The following is a 23645-nucleotide window of genomic DNA, read 5'->3' on the forward strand; positions in this document are numbered from 1 at the left end:
CTGTAAGTGTAAGAAATCAGTACAGACACAGAACATCTGTCCGTTCTTAATTCTGTTCAAATGCTTTGTGTCAGCTTGTGTAAAGTGGATTATTGTGGGTGGTTTGTGTGCACATTTCTCTCCAGCAAAGCATGTAATCCATGGGGGTATTATCATTTTCAAGAAATTCAGAAAAACAATAATAAATCCATGTTATCCTACAGAAGGATAGATCAAAGCACCAGCAACACTTTCAGCAAAAACCAGAAGAAAGGATGTTTCCATTACAAATTTGAGCAAAAAACTATTGCAAAATGATGCAGTTTCCATTAACCAATGTTATGCGACTAAAAAAATGTTTTTCCTTTGCGATAAGTCATGACGAACATTGTTGCTAGGTTTATGTACAGTAGGTGGACATCCAAAACGTCGTTTCTACCGCCGCTCGTACCGCCGCCGCGGCGTCTGCAAAGTGCATTTGCAGCTTTTGACCGCTGAGTGGCGCTTTAATCACAAGTTTTCAAACAAGCGCATCAAAGCACATTTTCGCAAATAGACGTCAGCTTTGCCTCATCAAAGTGTTATATTTGATTGCAGTCGGGGGAAAATGAAAGAAAAAAATATTTAATATTCACAGATGAAAGTTTAGTCCTTATGAAGATATGTGCGTTTCTTAGAACGAATTCAAGCAGGATAAATGTCAAGCCTATGAGCCTGTGCTTATATTTTCTCTACACCATATTTTAGATTTGACACATTTAAATAGTGTGCAGTATTATTTATATAATATAAATTATGTGTTATATTATTAAAAAGAAAATGTGGTTTTACTTTGCATCGGAGCATTAAAAGTGGTAGCCTATTGTGAGCTAGGCTGCGTGTTTTATAAATTATTTTCTTTATTTTAGTAGAACGTAAGGCACTGTATAATTTCGCTCCCATTATTTAGGCCTAATTAAAAACAAGGAAACGAATAAATTAAACCTGCACGATTTAACTAAATCATTGCAACTCTAAAGAATGGATGGATTAATACAACGTCCTCACTTATCAACAAAGTGCACATGATGTAAAAAAAAAAAGCTTCATTAATTGACAACTTCAGTGATTTTAAATGGAGTCTTCTTTGCTTGCTTTCATATAATTTAAGTAAAGTAAAAATAAATAAATAAAATAAATAAATAAATGGCAGCCGCATTTAAATGCATAATATAAAATGTATAATATTCCGTAAAACATCAGTGCAAGATTTGCTCTGCGCATGATGCTGAGTGCACGCAGCATTTATTCTTATTTGTCTACATATTTTATCTTCATTACAAATCTTGTTTGGTTTTATTTTGGATAATTACATGTAAAAAATTATTTACTTTGTAATGCATATGCAAAATGTGAATTATTATTCATATTCACGTGTTTGTGCGAAAATTATTAATGCGCATTCATGACAGGGAGCGCCCTCTCGATCACTTGATTTTTTTCCTGATAATGAAATAACTGAAAATCTGGGTGTCTCACATACATGAGAAATATATCTACATAAAGCTTGAAATGTCTTTTAAACGAATCAATTCAAAACGAAAGCATTATGTAATCTGTGAAGGTTGTATTTCTGTTTAAAGGCGCGTCCATGTGGAGAGAGTCAGCACTGTGAATTTCATCTTGCAGCCGACAAGAAAACAATTAAAATGTCTCCTTTTTCATAATTATTAGGCTACTTCTGCCTGTGCTTTGTGACAAACTTAATGCATGTTCTTGAGCGTGGGATATATTAAGGCTGTATTATAGTTGTAAATTTAATATAAACTTGCGATTAGTTGAATAATGACAAATGAACGACTAGTAACTAGAAAAATCTTACGTGGGAAGCAGACCTATTAAATACCCTCTAGACATCTCTGTTAAGGCTTTTAAAGAATTTTATATGCTTTTGCATAAATTCTTCTTTCAGAACGGTCTGTAATGGAGAGATGCCTTAACACTGATTTTTTCTCTGAAACACAAAAACGAAAATTGAAATAAAATAAATATTTTATGTTTTGAGAATGATTGGGCTCAAGCCTCCCGCGCGTTTGAGACACGCTGCCGAGCAGAGTATGAGCGGAGCGGAGTGATTCTGACTGAAGAGGAGCGGATTTTTTAAAAGTCGGAGCGTCGTGGTTTTCACTCGCTCCAGCACCGCTCCATCACGAATACAATTCATGCCAACAGCCCGTAATATAACTGCATATTTAGCAAGAATTCACATGATGAAAATATTTAGCTATAGCTTGATACACACAATCTCTCCGATCAGAAGATTATAATGACGGCAATAGTCGAGCGTTACAGGCTAGTTCTCAAGGAATTTGTCTTCCTTTCACTGATTATTTTCGGGTAGGTTTAAAGCATGATTTAAAAAGATACAGCACATTCACACGTAATCGCTGTCGCAATAATGCATTCAAACAAATGTAATCTTACAGTAGGCTACTTCATCTGTATCTGATTTTGAATGAGCAGAAATCTGTAACAAATTCATCGATCTGTAGATAAAATAATGACGAAAATGTAAACTGTTATTTTCATCAAAAACAAAATTTGCACAGCAGAAAGCAGCAATTATAGCTTTTAATGCTGACAATTTTATTAGTTTGGCGTTTGGTAGGACAAAAAGTTTGCACACAATAGCCTAATCCCCTTTGAAACTCTCCTGTAATTTAATTCATTTATTTATTTATTTTTATTTTATTTTTATAAGCTATTATGAACATAACATTTCAACTTTAGCCACGGAGTGAAGGCGGAGCAGTGTTTCTGGTATCAATGAACCGCGGAGCTTAGTGATTATTAAATGCCTACTGTACTGCCGAGTGAGAGAGATGTTTCGCCCTATATGAACAAGGCCGTCCGGTGTAGACACGGTTAGACAGTGTCTGCTAATATTACCAAATAATTGATATAAGAAATAAAAATAAATACGTAACCTAAACCAGCGGCATAACGAGATGAAAATATAAACTAGAAAATTGATTTAGGCCTACACTTGTTCTGTCCTCCGTCCATGACACTGCCCTAATGCAACAGTTTTTTTTTTTTTTTTTTAAAGTTAAGGCAACTTCCTCTGAAATTAAGTTATAATAAACTAATAAACTTTATTGCGCTATATAGTCAACATTTGAAGTGGATCAAACCTTCTTTAAAGTTGTCCTAAAACCTGTTCTGCAAGTTTGAAACCCTGATAAGACTGTCCATATGAAAGAGCAAGAGATTCACACCTTTATCTCGACCCCCACAAGTTATATAGAACTACCCCCCAGCCCCCTCCAGCTGAACTGAACTCTGTCTGTTTTTTTGGCTGTGAGGAACGCTGTGTTGTTACTGGGTTGAAACATGCCTGCACTCACAGCAGCCCTTCTCTTTTTATTCATTATTTTCCCGCAGTCCATATTATTATTTTCACTAGACCAAAATAATAACAAATTATCAATTGATAATTTATCATTATTTTTGCCAAAATCATTGTTATTTGTTAACGTAGGCGTTTGCGGAAGGCTTTAAGACCAAGCAGAATCCTCCGTCAGCTGCTCCCGCTTCACAGCACGCGAGACTAGCGCAAACTGACCCAACATTTAGCAAGGCAGGAAAACATTCAGTCTGCCTGAAGGAAGACATGTTTCATTGTAAGTTAATGCTGTTAAATAGAGAGTTAAATAGAGAGTAAAAAAAGTTAATGCTGTTGTATGGTGTTCTTAAACTTGGAGCTCATTATATTGAAGTACAAATCCAAACACCAGACGCAACCTCTCAGTGTTCTTTTACTGAAAAGTATGCATTTTATTTTTTTATTCACAGGCTATATGGTTGAAATAGTAATATTTTAGTTGAAAACTTTAAGTGCCATTGTTTAAAAAAATGCATCAAATGTTTCATAGACCTTCAGTTGTCATGCTTGAAATCCCATGCCATTTGTAATTTCACTGTATTTTCACCTCCTAAATTACTACCCCAATTCTATAATGGTAAAATTTATTCAGACCGATGGCATTTTTAAGACATTATTTATTTTTATTTTTATTTTTAGAATAGGCTAATTGTAGCCTACATAAATGGATGAATCAAAACAAATATAACCTTTTAACTGCAGGCAGATATAGGCCTATATTATTGTACATTACAAATATTTGGATCGTCCCTTATTTTATTAAAGAATAAATACTTATTTTCTTCAAGAATAAACATTATAAATAAATAATTAAAGAAAGAACCTCTATTAGCCCTTATTTGTAGGTTGCAGGAGATATGCGAGCGATTCATAGATTTAAAAAAGAAAAAAGTGGGTGCTTGGTTTCAGAAAACGAATACACCTCGTAAAAAATACTATGATGAAAAAGTCATGCTAACTTATTAATTCATAGAAATAATTTAAGCAATTAAAACCTTTTTATACTAGATTCAACTTGAATTTCAATACTATTAAACTGACTTTAAAATCTCAAGGAGTTTGAGATCATAAATTAGGAAAGTTGAAACGGTAAAATGTCACAGTGCATGTTAAATAGCCTAAATGAATTTGTATCTTATATAGTATCCAAAGATTTGATTGCATGTTAGCATAAAACTAACAATATAATATTTTTTTTTAAATGAACAATTCCTGTATAAAATGTGACAGCAACCTTTATATCAAACATTTTGAAATCGTCCACAGCTGAGCATCGCAGGAGGCAGATCTGAAGTTATATTTGTTTTGTTCACGAAGTGAATGTGATGCAATGGAAAAATAAAGCTGGATAAAAACATACACGAAAACAAGCTAAAAAATAAATTACATTTGTGAGAGTTGCATTTTATTACATTCAGAAATAATAACGGCAGGCCTAATAATGCTATAGGCTAATGTACCAACAGGACATTTTTAGTTCCCTTCACTTTACAACAAATCCTTTAAATGTAAAAAAAATTATCAGAACAGAACAAGAATTACAAATATATAATTCTAATAGATAAATATAATTGCAGCAGGCTATATAATAATATAGGCTTATAAACAACAACAAAAATAATAATTAAAAATAATTTAAAGCGATACAAAGGCCTAAGGTAAGGTTGGGCTTATCTCTCTCATTCGGGACAAATCCAAACATGTTGCCCATTTGAAGCTAAACTCTTATTTATTAGGTAAAATAGGCTTTGGATTTCACACGTGTTTCAGTATCGACGGGAAAAAAATCATAATTAGCAAAATTATTCCAAAGTGGCCCGCTGCTCGCGCCGCATGGCTCGGTGAATGACTGCTGTTTCCAATGAATATGTGCGCGTGAGGCACCAGCGCGATCAAAGGTCACAATTCACAATTATTGGTCACACAGTAAAGGCATAATTCAAAAATGCAAAGTGTTAGCAGTTTAAAAAATCAAGAATTATAACAGAGGTAATAAGAATTATTTGTAAATGCTGGACCGTTCTCATTTCGCTCTGCAAATGGAACCTGAAGATTATTATTATTATTTTTTTTTGAATGAACCGAAATGAAAAATTTTAATCCGTATTTATTTATATACATATATATATATATAATGACTGTTTAAAAACAATAGCATGCATAAGAGCCTTTGTGTAACGGCCTTTCTTTAAATTTTTTGATGAGTAGACTGTAGCCTAAGACTATCCTATTTTTTTAATGGCTTTTAAGGATGTTATAATGTATATTATAGTGTATTGTTGTTTTACGTCTTCCTTTCATTTTACAATTACATTAAGTTCGCAATCCGTCCCTTTGCGCCACCTGGCGGTAGTTTCGCGAATGATTTTAACACGCGACTGATTTGCAGTTAACACCGCGGCCCTGCGGCGGCGGTACGCGCAGCAGTATTACCCATTTTGGATGTCTACCTACTGTATATCACAGCCACCGCACTAGCTATTATGTGTAGCGGCTACGCATTTTGACCTCAAAGTACGCTGTAAGATTTGTCACTCTAATATATTATGAAATCTTGTGGTGATTCTTGTGTACGCGCGGTGTGTTCAAAAAGAGAAAGAAAAAGATGAAGAGTTCAACAAATCATAGCGTTTTTTTTTTTTTTTTGGTTGTTTTGCATTTAAATAATTTCTGCGTTTTATTTTTCTCCTAGTAGCCTATAGTTTCAGTTCAAACCGTCAGACGCTCTGACAGAAAGGCTGCGTGTGAGGCTGACAGAGACATGCTGTTTAATGTGTTGGAGATGTGCTGTTTTCCTTAATGCATAACTTACATTTCACAGTTTCAATTCTCCATCTGTAAATGTTAAAAAACCAATGGAAATATTTAAATTTTGCTGTCAGAAATGCATGAGCTTCTGCTTTAGCGATTCTCCGCTAAGTTCCAAAGACTTTATTTAGAACGCAATGTTATAATGTAATGTGATTTTTACCCTTTTTCCACATAATATATGCCTACATGCTTACATTCTCTTTATTTGTTTAATCCAAATACAAAATAGTGAGATATATAGGCTACTGTATACTGCAAATCAGCCAAAAAAAATACAGAGATATGAATTTTTGCTCATATCGCCCTGCCCTATACAGAAGTGTACTGGATATTTAAAGTGTACTGGAGTGTTTTTTTTTTTGTTTTTTTTTTAAATTTATAATATTAAGAGGTTCTACAACTTCCAGAAACATATTTCCTTATATCTTGTGTGGCGAGTTATCATCATCACCCCGTCCCTTAATCGCCATCCTTCGCCAGGCTCTGACAGGATTGGGTGCGTGAGAGAGGAGGGGTGCAGAATAGCCAGGGCTGGTGGCGTGTCATGAGGCATCGAATGGAGCCTCATCACCGTCGCTGTTTAAATGCCGATAGCACCTCTCCCCGGGAGACCGTTGTCTTTCCTGTGCATGCACACTGGTGTCCTCATGGGTCAAGGAAGGGTACGTATAGGGACTCCTACGCCGCCAGAGCCATGAGCTGACGGGCCAGGATGACAGGTCGTTTATCCCCGAGAAGTGCCGTGGGTCAAGGAGGACAAAGCTGCTGCCCCTCACGCCCCGGACCAAGAGGGGAGCGCGTGCGGCCACCGGATTCTGTCGCTTACCTGGACCTTCCTTCCTGAACACTGCCCCACCTTCACGAACCCCACAGCACAAAAAAGTCTATAACATACTTTGGTTAAAACTTCTCAGTGGTATTGTAAAAAACACCCTTTTTACCTTGTCAAAATCCGCTCTGTTTTCAGCACACTGTTCAAGTCCATGTTGTTTTGAATGCTAATGAGCATTGCTAACCCCGTCCCTCTTTTCTGAGGGGTGACGAGCAGACTGTAAACTTATACCGCGAAACTTGCTAACTAACATAAATTAGGAAAGGCGATTTGCAAAGATTCATAAAAATCTTTAAAAAGTAATTGCTATCTTAAAAAGTAACTGCTATGTTCGTTATTACATCCAACAACAAAACATTTAATTTGCTTAGGAGACATTCTTGTCTTCCTCCACTGGAGTCGACACAATGGCGAACAGCTTTTATCATTATAGGGTGGATGTGTACACAAACTTCCAACACACATTTATGTTCAAACATGTTTCGGTTTTTTCCGTTGTGTTGCTGCTTGTTTCTGTCGTGTTGCTGCTTGTTTCCGTTGTGTTGCTGGTTGTTTTTTTTTTTTGTTGTTTGTTTTTGTTTTGTTGGTTGTTTTTTTTGTTGCTTGTTTTTTTTGTGTTGCTGGTTGTTTCTGTTGTGGCTTGTTTCCGTTGTGTTGCAACTTGTTTCCATTGTGTGGTGGCTTGTTTCCGTTGTGTTGCTGCTTGTTTCCGTTGTGTTGCAACTTGTTTCCATTGTGTGGTGGCTTGTTTCCATTGTGTTGCTGGTTGTTTCTGTTGCTGCTTGTTTCCGTTGTGTTGCTGGTTGTTTCTGTTGCTGCTTGTTTCCGTTGTGTTGCTGGTTGTTTCCGTTGTGTTGCTGCTTGTTTCCGTTGTGTTGCTGCTTGTTTCCGTGTGTTGCTGGTTGTTTCTGTTGCTGCTTGTTTCCGTTGTGTTGCTGCTTGTTTCCGTTGTGTTGCTGCTTGTTTCCGTTGTGTTGCTGGTTGTTTCTGTTGCTGCTTGTTTCCATTGTGTTGCTGCTTGTTTCCGTTGTGTTGCTGGTTGTTTCTGTTGTGGCTTGTTTCCGTTGTGTTGCTGGTTGTTTCTGTTGCTGCTTGTTTCCGTTGTGTTGCTGGTTGTTTCTGTTGTGGCTTGTTTCCGTTGTGTTGCTGCTTGTTTCCGTTGTGTTGCTGCTTGTTTCCGTTGTGTTGCTGGTTGTTTCTGTTGCTGCTTGTTTCCGTTGTGTTGCTGCTTGTTTCCGTTGTGTTGCTGGTTGTTTCTGTTGCTGCTTGTTTCTGTTGCTGCTTGTTTCCGTTGTGTTGCTGCTTGTTTCTGTTGTGTTGCAACTTGTTTCCATTGTGTGGTGGCTTGTTTCTGTTTTGTGGTGGATTGTTTCCATTGTGTGGTGCTAATTTCGTTGTGTTGTGACTTGTTTCAACTGTGTTGTAGAGATTTTGTTTTGTTTTTTTGTGATTGTGTTGAGCACTACTGGGCCACCATAATAATCAACAGTTATTACGGTTAACTAATGGAAGAAAAAAGTGTTGTTGTTGTTGTTATTCAGTGTCAAATAGAGACATGGCAAATCAGTGACGGGTTGATGAGAAAGAAAGAACTGCACACACAGTTCAATGGTATGCTAGAGGCTTAGGGTTAAATGTTTCAGATTTGTTTCCTGTTCTTCAACTAATATAAAAAAATGAGTTGCAAAAGAATCTGAATTATGTAATTAGTAAAATTAACAATATTAATATGATAAATCCAATTGATTACAGCATATGGCTGCTCATGCAAAACCTTATATTTTAAACCTTAAAAATATTTTTATACTGTAACATTAACACATCTACTAACTTGGACTTTACTGTCTGTATGTTTATTAGTTAACAATTGTACTTCTTTTAGGTTGAACTTAGGGATGCTTCGCCTGTGGTGCTAACAAAAAGCAGATGCTCATGTGTGGCAGGCACTGCTTTGTGCAACCATACTCTTGCCTTACTTTTTCATACTGCTCACTATTCCCAGCATAGTATAGCAATGCTGGCATAAATAATGAACAATGTTAATCAGTAAACATCAAAATTTCTTTAGCCTTTGTTTATAAGATAGTCACAGGTTATCCGAGGGAGAGAGCACCACACATTTTAAAGTGTTTTGTGTGTTTGCAGTTTTAGCTTTAAGTTGTTTCCTCTATGATGACTTCTATTTGTCTGTAGTGTGTGAAACCGGTTCATCATAAAACCTGTACAAAGGACGCCACAGAATTGAATCCCAGCTACAAGAAATATACCTTCAGATCCTCGACTGACTGGTATGTTTAATATAGTTTCATGTGAGGGTTAAGTTAATAACTGATGGTTTGTGCAGGTCTATGAAATTGCAAATAAAAACTGCATTTGGAAAACATTTTCTTCTGTATATACAGAAAATGGCAGACGTGTTCATGTGGTTTTGATAGTTGACTTTATATATTAATGAGTATGTTACGTTATGCTAATAAATGTTCTACAAATTACACTTCACAATAACATCCAGCAGTACCCCATACAGCTTTCTTCTGAATGACAAGCACTCATTAATCATTTACAGTATGACCTGGAATGTGTATAAAGAAGGTAAACAAAGACGATTGCTTTCATCTAGGTTTGGAAATCAAACCACCGCACTGAAGGCTAAGTCTATCTAAGGACTGTAAAGCTTTCATGCATTTTCCAAACAAAATGCATTGTGTATTGAACTGTTTGAAGAGATAACAGTCCATAAAGGGCTGATCCAAACACCAGCCAGCTGCTATGGATTTTTCCTTGCCTCTAGGGTGATTCGAGGTTACAATTTTGGAGTGTGGCACAAAGTACACTCTTTATCTACTTTGCCTTTCAATCTCTCTGGCATAGCTTAGCATTCCTGATTCTTTATTTAATATTTCAGATATAATACATGTGACATACATATTAGATCTCAGACATAGCAGAAAACTTCTACAGAATACTATTCTCTTCAACAACATCAACAAAATTAACTGCATAATGTATGTAAAATAACTATATATACACGTATTTTACAAGTACTATGATTGTATTATATATTATGTTATATTACTGCTCAAATTTATTGGCACCCTTGGTAAATATTAGCAAATCTGAAATCTCAATTTTTTACATAATCTGAAAGCTGAATAAATTAGCTTTCTGTTGATGTGTGGTCTGTTAGGACGACAATATTTGGCAGAGATACAACAATTTGAAAATCTGGAATCTGAGGGTCCAAAAACATCAACATTGAGAAAATCGCCTTTAAAGTTGTCCAAATGAAGTTCTTAGCAATGCATATTACTAATCAAAATTAAGGTTTTCATGAAACATGATCTTTACTTAATATTATAATGATTGTTGGCATAAAAGGAAAATTTATAATTTTGATCCATACAATGTATTGTTGGCTATTGCTACAAATATACCAGTGCTACTTACGACAGCTTTTGTGCTCCAGGGTCACATTTATTTCACTGAAGTAAAACAATTAAAAGTGGAAGGAAAATCACATTATGAGATAGTTTTCTCCAATACACATTGGCCACAATTCTTAGAACCCTGGAAACTAATATTCCTATTAATATTTAAATATTTAGTACACAAGAGTGACTACAAACATGAAATTGTCCAGCCATGACTTCCTGTTTCACAAGTGTATAACTATACACAATAGCTAACACAAAAGCCAAATTTCTTAATCATCCATCACAATGAGTAAAACCAAAGAACAGAGTTCTGATGTGTAGCTTGACCTTCACAAAGTACAAAAGCAGGTACTAGTATTTATAAAGCATTTGTTAATGCGTTTTTCTGCATGACCATACTTTAGATTCCTTAATCCTACTCTATACCTAAACATTCCTTAATCCTACCCTATACCTAAACATAACTACTACCTTAAAAGCTGAATGTTTACAACATAATTAAAACTTTCATCTTGAGTACTTTTGTCTTGAGTACTCTACTCTATTATAGCTGACAATTCCTGTGTAACACACCAAATGGAATAATTGGTGGCGGGTTTCAGTTTCCAACATAAGCATTGTGTCCTGAAAAAGTATTTTTCTTTAATTTCCCCAATGGGTAACTCTAGTAACGTTGATTTGTTTCCCCCACACTACACACGATGTCTGTAAAATGATGCATTGCTGACTAGTGCCACATGATGTAATCCTCCTAGTGCTGGATGATGTAATCCTTCTGACAAATCCTGCTGCGGCTCTTGAAAGGCATGTTCTACATAAGCTGGTCCCAGTTATTCAGAGACGCCGCAGCTGCACAGAAATGAAAACCGCAGCACAAGAGCTCAGCAGTCACTTCTCACTTCCAAGCTTTGGTAATGAGGTTAAAAGCTGGTCATGACTATTGCCAAATACTCTCAATGGAAAGTGGCCAAAGCCTGTTTGAAAAAGTCACTAAATGTTGCTAGATAATGCTGTGCTAATTTATGGCGTCATTGTAATATTTCCATTCTGTCTAATGTCAGCGCACTTTATATCTGTTTTTCTCTTTTCCTCTCACATACTGTGCTTTAATACAGCTGAATCAGGGAATCAGAACAGGTACGCAAGTTAAAGAGTCAATTATCCATATCTGACACTAAACAGAGACTGTGTGTTGGTTCTTGTAGAAAGTCGAGAAAACCAAACAATTGCGATTGCTGTTGCTGCATATGACTTGCTTAACTTAACTTAACTCACAATTATAGACAATGATCGGGCTAAATTTATAACAAAATGTATTGTGAAAATTACAATTGAATAATCAATCGGAGTGCAGGGTGGAAAAAAGTAAGTGAACCCTTAAAATTTTGTAATTTGTAGATTTTCCTTTGGAAGCAACACAAACCCAGCTTATAAGGCCCCGTTTACATTAGTGCATTTTCGTTTTAAAACGCATAACTTTTGTTATGGTTGCGCCTATCGTTTACACTACTCCGGCGTTTTCGACCCTCGAAAATGGAGTTTTGAAAATGCTGCAGACCCCGTTTTAGTTTGAAAACTCCGGGGTTGGGTTTTGGTTTTAAGTGTAAAAAGACGGAGACTTTTGATTTTGATGGCGTGGCTTGGCTGATTCGCTTTGGGTATCCTTGACGACTGTGTAAACAATAACATTAAGTTGTGTAGTATAAACAGAGATCGTTTCTGAAACGTAGTGAAAACGCCAGTGTAGACAAGGATCGTTTTCATTCTAAAACGCCGTTTTAAAAACACACTAGTGTAAACAGTGCCTAAGACTTGACCAATTTTGGAATATCCCAATTCTGTTTCTACAGAGCCCCGAACATGACATGCAAGACAAAAAAAAATTTCGGCCGCAATTTATTAATTTGTTACCTCGATTTATAATATAATAATAATTCGTCCCTGTCATTTCAAGTAAGATGTGTTTGCTCATTATTGTCTGAATACATTCATCATCCACTGTTCTACGTAAATGTGCACACAAAAATAATTAGTTGTACTTCCTGTCAGCGTACACATGTTATGGACAGAGACACTTTAATTGGGTTTTATTTTGAGTTCAGCCTGTTCACAAAGGCGGCGGATGTGATACAGTACGTAGCCTACTGAAGATAATTAAAACACCAGCATCTGTTTGGAGGTAATGATTCAAACCTGCGCACAATTTACCTTGAACGATGGCATGAATTATTATATCATGTGCATGATTTACTTAAAACGAGGGAACAAATTATTAAATCATGCGCACGATCTTGTAAATTGAGGGAACAAATTAATAAACCATGCGCACAATTTTTTTTTTCTTGCATGTCATGTGCGGGCTCTGTATGTTTAAGTTTAGCAGTATTTTTTAGTAAATTTAATTATAGTCGTTTGGATTTTTTGATTCATTGTTCTTTGATTTTTGTAATTTTCAGACACTGTGGGGGAGAAGAGGAGCCAAACAATGATTGTTGATCCTCCACGCTTCTGGACCCAGTTTGTGAAGTGTTCAGGAGGTTATTTTTCACCTCTCTCAGAATCGTCCATTGTGCTTTGCCAAACATCCTTGTAAGTTGTAACAGGTCTGAATTTTCTAAATTTACAGACAGGGTCTCTTACCGTGGATTCATGAACACCCAGGTCTTTGTGTGTGTGTGTGTGTGTGTGTGTGTGTGACCCACACTTCCACTCAATAAGTGACCACATTTTATAAGTTATACGTTTTAGAAAGCTATCCTGCTGAAAAAACAAACAAACACACAATAGAAAACATTTCAGAATTGGTAATGGTTTTACTGGTTATAAAGGGAAATTGTATTGGTTTTAATGGAACCTGTACTGGTCCCTGTAGGTCTCTACTGGTAATTTGTCACCTTTTATTGGTGACTTGTCAAAACCACTAAATCCTGTTGAAATTTGTCCCAAAACATACTACAAAAACTATTTAATGGTTATAGTTTGATGGTTTGTAATGGTATTTGTAGTGGAAACAATTATAATTTCTATAATGGTTTCTATTGTTTTTTTTTGTTATGTTAAGATGGTTTGATAATTTTTAATGTGTTTTGTTGTTATATCACAGTGCGCACACAAACAATAGCAATACTACATAATACACAATGTATACAGAATAATGTTTTACAGACACATCAGTGATGAACAAACAGCAGTCATACAGTAACTTGACTCAGACACAGTTGCATGAAATGCTCTCTTCAATACACGCATACACAGCCTGTCTCTCTCTCTCAGAGAGGCTTGTCTCGGCACAGGGTCAAATCTCTTCAGTTTCAGATCAGATCAGATCATGTGTGTTTTGGATATTCCACATGTGGCTCTTCAGCAGAACCATGAACACGGGATCCCACTGTGTACTGTTAAACAACACACCTCAACTTGAAGGTAAGAAATAACCTGTTCCTAAAGTAATGTTTTTAAAATAGTTTTTTATTTATTGTGTCCATCAGAAAATTCAGAATTTTAAATATGAATGCATTATGTTTGTATATGTTAAAAAAAATATTCGGCCAAGCCACAGTGGATATTAATATAGAACACTGTTTTCTTTTTTATAATTTCTCTTAGTTCTATGGCAACTTTTGGTATGAATGAACCATAAACGGAGAGAGTTATACTAAGCAACGTCATTGTCTCATAAAATTGTTACCTTCATGTCTAGATAGAATATCCACTTTTCCACTTAAAAGTTCTTTCTTTTTTCTAAAGAGACTGTAATTAATGCTCCAAATGAAACCCCTTGCATTGACATGAGCAGCTCTGGACTGTCAGTGAAGTGACAGACGACACTTTCAGCCCTGGAGCTTTAGTGGTTAATATTAGGATTAATGCACACGTGCCCTAGAAAAAAAAAATGAAAGCCATAAATGGGTCTGGATCTCAGAGGGACATTGATTACTTTGCTTTTCAGGCCTGTTTGTCCACCGGGGATGATTGTGACATAGAGGACATTGCTCTCCCAAGTCAGTTACTAGACTGTGCACTATACAGCTATACAGAACTACATAAAAAAATAAAATAAAAAAAAAACTGTTTGACGGGAAGCATTAATCTTTCATATCAAAGTAAACTTAAGTATACAGGACCATACCATCTTCATTACAGCTTGATTGGAAATTTAGTGGTTGGCCTAAAAATTTAAAACGGTAAATAAGTAATACAAAGCAAGTAAACTAGCGGACTTTCCTGGTGTGAATACACCCTGTTTTCTGTGTGGAAAAGTTAGTTTGAATAAAACGCTTGACTTGCCGTTGATGTAAAATGTTCCAAATCTGTCCGTTAGGATAATGTTTTACGCAGTAGGACAGCTCCCTCTGTAGGCTCTCACAAACATATATAGGATATATACAAGAGTATATACTTCATTGACCACCATATGTTTTTCCCCCCAGGCTGTAAGTCACACTTAATGGAATTGGGAATCTGAGGGATATACATAATGGATTCCTGGACATTTTCGTTCTCACCCAGTAACCTCCCCAGCAATCTGTCTGGACTCCCCATGTACGATGACATCATGCTCGGGAACATATCTGAAGAAGGCCTGGGAAACGAGACGGACCAGAGCTTGACCAAAACCAGCACGGCCGTCATCACCTTCATGTACTTTGTGGTGAGGGATCGGTCTGTGTGGAAACGCTCTGGTCATTTACGTCATCCTGCGATATGCCAAGATGAAGACGGTCACCAATATCTACATCCTAAACCTGGCGGTGGCAGACGTGCTGTTCATGCTCGGTTTGCCCTTCATCGCCATCCAGTTGGCGTTGGTGCACTGGCCATTTGGCGCAGCTCTGTGCCGCGTGGTCATGACTGTGGACTCTCTCAATCAGTTCACCAGTATTTTCTGTCTGATGGTGATGAGCATCGATCGGTACCTCGCTGTGGTGCATCCCATCAAGTCCACCAAATGGAGGAAGCCAAATGTCGCAAAGACCATTAATCTGGGTTTGGGTCGTGTCTCTCGTCGTCAATCTCCCAATCGTAATCTACAGTGGGCTGATCACCAAACCCGGCGGCTGCTTCTGCACTATCGTGTGGCCAGAGCCGCAGGAGACCTACTACACCGCCTTCATGTTCTACACCTTCTTCCTGGGCTTCTTCCTGCCTCTGATGGTCATATGTCTGTGCTATTTGTGCATTATCATCAAAGTGAAGTCCTCAGGAGTCAGGGTGAGCTCCAACAAACGGAGGCAGTCTGAGAAGAGGGTGACGCGTATGGTGTCCATTGTGGTTGCCGTCTTTGTGTTCTGCTGGCTGCCTTTCTACATTTTCAATGTGACATCGGTCACTGGCACCATTAGCACCACACCTTTTTTAAGGAGTATGTTTGCATTCGTCGTGGTGCTAGGATACGCAAATAGCTGCGCAAACCCAATATTGTATGCTTTCTTGTCAGAGAACTTCAAAAAGAGTTTCCAGAATGTGCTGTGCTTGAAAAAAGCGGGTGCTTTGGATGAGGCTGAACGCACTAGTAGCAAACAGAACAAGCCGCGAATCATGAATGAGCCAACAGAAACTCACAACACTCTGCTAAATAGAGACCTGCAAACCAGCATGTGAAGAAACAAAGGTCATTGCTCAGCAAACTATGGATTTGAAATCAATAGAAACTGTGGTCTCTACAAATAGAGTAAGAGGAGTGACTGTAAAACCATCAAATATGGTTTCCATTTTAAAGCCCACTGGCTTAGTTTCCCAAAGTTACAAACTCTAATGGATTTTTGGTCATCTTGCCATATTTTACATTCATTGGTTAAAACCTGTAAAATACACTGGCAACACATTAGTTTAGGGACCAATTCTCACTATTAACTAGTTCAGCTGTTTATTAGTGCTTATAAAGCACACATTCCACATGACCATATTCTACATCCCTAATAATACTCAATACCTAAATTTAACAACTACCTTACTAACTATTAATATTCAGCAAATTAGGAGTTTGAGGCAAAAGTCATATGCCGCGTTTCCACCGAAATTACCCGGAACAATTGTACCAGGAACTTTTTTCCCCAAGAACTATTTTCCCCCCAGACCTGTTGCTTTCTGCGTTTCCACCGCAGTCTAAAATACGCGCGTTTCTCAATACAAAGTGCGCAAATTTCGGACTTGCATCCTTGGTAGTTTGGACTTTGCGAGTTCGACTCGTGAGTGTGCTCTCCCGCGGATGGGACGACGCGAGTCTGGTATTTCTGCAAACGGCAGCGTACTTGATAACATCAATCAGCTCACCTTGGCTACTACAGTTTTCCTCACTGTATATTTACAATAAGATGAAATAGAATATCAAGTACCAATGCCTCCTTTCGTTTTCATTTATACATAATAATAGCTGCAAAAATCTACTTATTTCAGGGAAATGTGTATATATACAGCATACATTACAATGAAATGAAATATTATATCAATTGCCTCTTTTTATTTTCATTTTAATATATAGATAAATTGAATAAAGACCAAAGATTACCTGTTAGATTTACACAAAACAAATTATATTTTATGTTTAACCACTAAGGAGACATCACAGCCAGTGGCAAATGTCAGAAGGACTAGCCGAGGTGAGGCTGCTCTAGGTCGGATACATGATCACTGAGCTCCCGCTGATCACGTGGAGCTGATCGTCTCCGAAATCGGCAAAACATATTTTTAAATAGGCTCTGTCTTTATAAATAAACCACAGAATTTAGTTTTAAACAACTACATTCTCGCCTGAAATACTTGTAAAATTACATTTCATGACACAATAACAGTAATATTTAGAAAATGATCCAAATAAATGGTGGTTGAAATCACAATGCTGCATGAACTCAACCAATCAGCATGCTCAGCGCTCAAGCCCCACCCCCGAAAGTTCCGGAGCTTTGAAAAAGTACTACCTCGCCAGCAGGGACTTTCTGGGGGCATTTTTTACCCAGAACTTTATTTAGATCCTGGTTCCTGTGGTGGAAACACACTGAGTACCAGCCCAACGTCCCTAGTTCCTGGGTTAAGTTCCAGGGGTGGAAACGCAGCTATAGTTAATGTTTTGTTAATAGCGAGAATTGGACCTCAAAATAAAGTTTACCAGTTCTTCCTAATGACTAACTATTAACTATGACTTTTGACTCAAGAAACTCCTAATTTGCTGTTTATCAATACTTAGTTGTTAGGTTTAGGTATGGGGTGGATTAAGGGATCTAATATATTGTCATGCAGAATAAGTCATTAATATGTGTACTAATAAACAGCTGATAATGTTCATGCTAATAAGCAACTAGTTAATAGTTTACTAAAGTGTTACCATGCATTTTATAAAAATTGAACTCAGGAGCTGTTATTTATGAAGTATATTTATAGAGTTCTTTAAGCAAATCATGATTATAAACAGAAGAACTAAGGTATTCTCCAGTGTCATTGTGTTTGTAGAAAATATTCAGAATCTAGTTTATAAATTTGTTTTTTATTTTATTTTATCCATATACAATAGCAAACACCACCACCACAAGTTCATTACACTATACAAATATGCTTTCTAATCTTTTAAGGTGTTTAAACAGTGTAGCCAGCAAGATGCTGAACTGGATTGTATTGTAATATGTATCACTCTGTTGTTTCATTGTACACATGTTAATTTATTCAGAAATACAATATTGCTGTAGTCTTCCTAGTGGCAGTTCAAGTCAAAAATAGTGTCATTGGTCTCTCTCATAATTTCTAATAACTGTGCAAAGATTCTGGCCTCTATCCCTTTAAATCAACGTAATGTTAAGGTCAGACAGTAATCTAGAGAGATTTTCGTCGTCTTTAATAGAATGTTCATTTGAAAAGGGCTAAAGCATTGTCCTTGTGTTACTTCTGAGATCAGGCAGGGACACATGTATCAAGATCCAGCCTGATCTCAAACACAAAACATACACATGTAGATTTAAATTCAAACGGTCCAATACGTATATAACTTTGTGTATTTACTGTGATTTACGTATTATCTGGCCATAATTTCAGGTTCGATACTTATCTAAATTTATGTAAAAACAGTCTAAAATATGTACAGATAGAACGTGCTTTGTTCAGTCACTTATCTAGTAACAAGACATTTGCTTATGAAGTCGCTTTTAATTGCGTATCTGCTTAATTTATGTTTAATACTTTGTTTGCTATGAAATGTTATGAATTATAAAACAGATAATTCCAGTCCTTGATTCTGATTGGTTGAACTGATTCTGAGGAACTACATTGTTTGGTGGAAGAATACGGTTTTTATTAATATCATTATATTTTATTTGCTCTGTTTTATTCTGTGAAACCTTACTACGTATATGGAGTAACTGTTTTATAAAAGCAATAATCCCCGTGAAGCCGTGGTTTACAGTTAATTTATAACAGCTAAGGGGGTTTTAGGAACTTCGCTTCGCGCTGCTAAGGGTATATTAATTCACTGTAAACCATGGCTTCTTGGGCCTTATTGCTTTAATATGAACTTAAAACGTTGTTATTCCGTTGTTTTGATTTAAAATAAATAATCTGGAGAAGCTAGAAAATAGCGCGTTTCCGACCGGATTCATTTCAGAGTTGCAACAGAATCAGAATCGCTGCCATGCTGACTCGTTTTTCAAGGTGAGGAAATTTATTTACATTTGTTAATTTATATTTGTGATCTGTTATACGACATATTTTCTTAAGTAGTTAGTTGTTGCCATGGTTAGTTATTATAACTATGATCCTAAAATCCTGTTTATTTTATGCATATAAATAACAATACATTTTTTATGATGTGCCACAATATGATGCAGTAGCCCTATATGATTTATGATACGGCTATAAAAATAGTGCCCACAAATGCTTTGCTTAAAAGTTAAAATATTTTTTTTTAAATTAGAACAGTGCCTGACATTGCAACAAAACGCAATGCTCTATTAGTAAGGTTACAAGCATTCCACAACAGAAGTGCCATGATTTTAGGGTTGCACAAGGCTGTACCACCAGCCGAATCTAAAAAAAAGAGACAGAAAGCTTACAAGACATGAAACAAACACTTGCTGTAGATGATGGTGTACTCCATCAGTGGGTCACAGATGTACAGGAATGGGCCCACACTAGAACGTAAAAGCTATGATATGTTATTCAGTTTACATTCGCAAAATACTATAACTGCAGTCTTCTACAACTTGACTGAGCAAGCAATTTGCTGAACTGATTTAAATTGTATGTATTGTTGTATTTATTTCTTTTATTTTTATACAGCAGCTGTGGGAGACAGTGATGCTGCAATTCAGCCAATAAGAAATACAATAGAAGAATTATCTTTGTACATTAAACAACGGCAGCATCATCTTTACAGACACACAACCACACTGTTATATATTTAGGAGAAAACTAATAATATAAGTATTACAACTATAGCACAACTATTACTACTGTTATTGTTGTAATTAACAAATAGTAAAAATAAATGCCCAATGTCATTTTAATTATTTACGAACAAAGGACGAAATAAAATAAGGAGAAATATAAATGAGGAGAGAAAGAAGCTGGCTTCTGCAATTGAGCAGCACAATGCTCTCTTGTTGACCCCTCCCTTAAGATAGAAAGATAGCTGACCCCTCCCTTAAAAGACATTTTGGAGATGTGTGTGCTACAGGTATCTGGGTTCACCCAGACTTAAAAGTGCTGTATGTAAGATTTTGACTCTACTAAGGCATAAAAATACCATAATATGTTTGCAGATATTTAAGAAACATGCTAAGTTAACATACTTGTTTATCTGACAAAAAAAAAATTTAAAATGTGCGTTCCGGGCCGGAATGTAGATCTTTGTTTTGGTTTGTGAAACCCACCCACTCCCAGTTTTGTAATTGTATTTCAGCACCCCGGGTTGCCAGTTGGAGGAAAAACATTTCATTTCGCATCATCAAGTGTGCTCGTTCCTGTTGGTGTCGTCAATCTGGCAACCTGCGTGTGCTTCAAGTCTGAGGAGGAGAGGCTGGGTGAAAAAAACCCTCTCCATTATTTTCAGTTTGTACTGCAATACCAGTGTCTATCCTACACACAGCACCTTTAAGGACAAGGACTTAATCTGTTGGCACAGACATGTTCATTGACACAAATACTTGGATTTAGGATTAGGGAAAGTTAGTCTGAATCCTCCAGTGCTTTAAACTCGTATGCTACTTATAAAAACTGACATTAAGATAATGATATTTGAGTTAAAGATGATACAGAAAAAGTTCAACTGGAATGTCTGCAAAAGTAACTTCGCTAATATAAAGTATATGTTTTGATATAACAGTTTGACAGTCACTTACAACTAACTATTTTTTAAATGGTCTGTTGCTGAATAAGTTGTTGTTTTCATTAGATAGTTTTCGTTTGTGTGTTTTTTTTTGTTTTGTTTTAGAGGTATATATTTTTGACACTGTCCGAGTGGAGTTGGTCACTCATTAAAGAAATCTCTGTACTAAATCCTCCTCATTATGCTGCTATAGTAAAGATGTTTTAAAGTCACGATCCTGCAGTATACACATATACATTTCCTACATGTATATTCTTGCCTGATCAATGTGATCCAGCGGTCAGTAATCATTCACTGTCTGGCCATCTTCTGGAGAAACATGCATTACAAATGTCAACAATAATGAGAAAGCTTACTGGCATTCAGTTATCTTTACTAGTCTACCTCAGTACATCATATTTTAATTGTAAAATGACTTGTAAAGAGCAATTGTAAATATTATTGTATTGACTATATTCGAAAACCACAATGCTAAAGATGATTTTAGGACTTCAATGAAAGGTTTTCATCCACTTTAAATGTTGACTGGTGTATTTGATCTGATTCAATTGTTACTTTCCTAGTTACTTGAAAAAGAAATCTGATTTCATAACTCACCCTGTTCAGCTGAAGAAAGAGAAACAATCAATGATGCATTTCTTGATTTTGATGGCCAATCCAACATTTATTACACACCAGAATTCATTTCTGGTTTGGCTCTTCTTCGTCCCGTATGCCACCCTGTGGTCTGGTATGATGCTAGGTAGGCTAACTCATGTACCTTTTCATTGGTTTAAGACAAGTAGTTATTAATCAGTACATCAGTACAGTATTTGCATGGTCTTCGGTCATTTCTGACCGGAGAATTTTACATTTTGAATTTTTAAAAACCGTACCAGAATGGTACGAAACTTGGTGACTTTTATGGCACTTGGTATGTGAACACAAAAATAAATTGAGGACATGATTCAAAAAAGCTAAGTGGTCATAAAGTGACCGACCATAGGAAATGAATGGGAAAACAATGAAAATACAGAACAGTTTTATGTGTAATCTACAAATCCCCCACAATGCAGCAAAAAATTGCACAGCAACACACCAACTCACACATGCGTGGACACACACTTGTATACACACATACACACACCTATGAACTGGTGTGACTGTAACACTGCAAGTATGTGAAATAAAATCAATAATTCGACTACAATGCAGTAAAAAGGTGGACAGCAAGGAAGGGGTTACACTCTAAAACATCAGGAGTGCAAAACAGACACACACACTCACACACACTCACAGACACACAAATACAGAATTATACACACTCAAATGAATTGGTATGGCTATAAACATATAGCCAAAATGAGTCAGAAGACTGAAATAAGAGGTTAAAATCAGATCAGACCCAGAAGTGTTAAGCTTTGATAAAGCATTCCTGTTAATTTCTGATACATTTTTATAGAATTTTAATATTTTGTGTAACAACATGCTTTCTGTGTTCAGGTTTGGATTAAGTAATAATAATGCAAAAAAAACAAACAAAAAAAACTACACTTCAAATCAACATTTAAAACAACAAAAAATATATACCTTGACAAAAAGTAGTCTTTGAGAATGCCGTAATATACATTTAAATCCACAAACTGATAAAAGTAAACAATCATGTCTAAAAACAACTAGGTGATTCACAAGCCTCTCTACAGAGTCCTATACAGGAATCTAGTGGTTACACCATGAAATTACAAAGTTTTCTTGTTTTGCTCTCACCAGGAGGTGCTATTCTGCCTTCAAAAATTGGATTTTAAAGGCCTGGTCTCTCTTCTAATCTGAAATACTGCATTAATTAAAAAAAAAAAAAAAAAAAAAAAAATTAAATTTTTTACTATTTTCAATGGGGAAAAAATGATCATAATTGTTGCATAAATATTAATTAGTACCATGAAATTCTCTCAAAATACGAAATAAAAATTATTATTAAAGAAAAAAATAATAGATTGATTTTACTGAAAAAAAAAAAAAAGTTTCATTTCAGGTATCCGGTCACTTTTGACCATGAAGACCATGATTGTGACTCAAATGAGGAGCACACAAGGGTTAAATTGCTTTTAGGAGATCCAGGACGTCATGGGACAAGTCCAGCATACCAGAACTTGAGTACGTTCTAGAGGAAAGTCAGACAGTCAGAGGAACAGGTAAATTGTCGCAAGAAGCATCTGAAATGTATTATATTTATAGTTGTTCTTAGACAGATAAGAGATGTACATTAATTTTTCAGAACTTCACTCAAGATAACCATATGCAGGGGATAATGGAGAAAAGCCAATGGGACCTAAAAATAGGTTTCAATGAAAAAAGGCTGAGGAGACTCGATGACTTTGTGCAAATTTACCAAAAGATGCATGATGCGCTGCTTCTCGAGTATGAAGATGTGGAAAGATGCAGGAAATTCTTTTTTGATTGCTACTTTTAACCTGCTCACATTTTTACAGTTTTTATATTAAAAAGGGCATTTATGTTTTAGTCTGTGTTTGTGTCTGACAGCACATCATCTTTTCGAAGACGTGTAAGTCTGGGTGATGGGGGAGAGGAGGGGGGGGTTGATGTTTAGCTTTTTGTTTTGCCTTTAGTGCTGGACCTATTATTAAAGGCATTATAAATGACAGTTTTTTTCTAAAACCAGTGTAGATGTTTTTAATCTGTTGTGGCTATTAGTGTCTGAGTTAGTAAGCTATGTTTTAAAATGTTTAGGTATCTGTTTTTGTAGTTATGCTTTGTTGGGATTGTTGGGACACCCCAAAAAGGTTTTATTTTTATTTTTTAAACAGAAAACAAGAGAGATCTCTGCAAAGCCACATTTACCAGATGAACAAACTGAAA

The 23645-nt window shown here is 36.2% G+C and overlaps 1 pseudogene; it reads left to right on the forward strand.

The window, feature by feature from the left end:
• The first annotated feature begins 13858 nt into the window (after positions 1 to 13858).
• LOC122143939 lies at positions 13859 to 16430 on the forward strand (annotated as a pseudogene).
• Positions 16431 to 23645: the final 7215 nt, after the last annotated feature.

Source organism: Cyprinus carpio, unplaced genomic scaffold (genome assembly GCF_018340385.1).
Source record: "Cyprinus carpio isolate SPL01 unplaced genomic scaffold, ASM1834038v1 S000006537, whole genome shotgun sequence".
Classification (NCBI taxonomy): domain Eukaryota; kingdom Metazoa; phylum Chordata; class Actinopteri; order Cypriniformes; family Cyprinidae; genus Cyprinus; species Cyprinus carpio.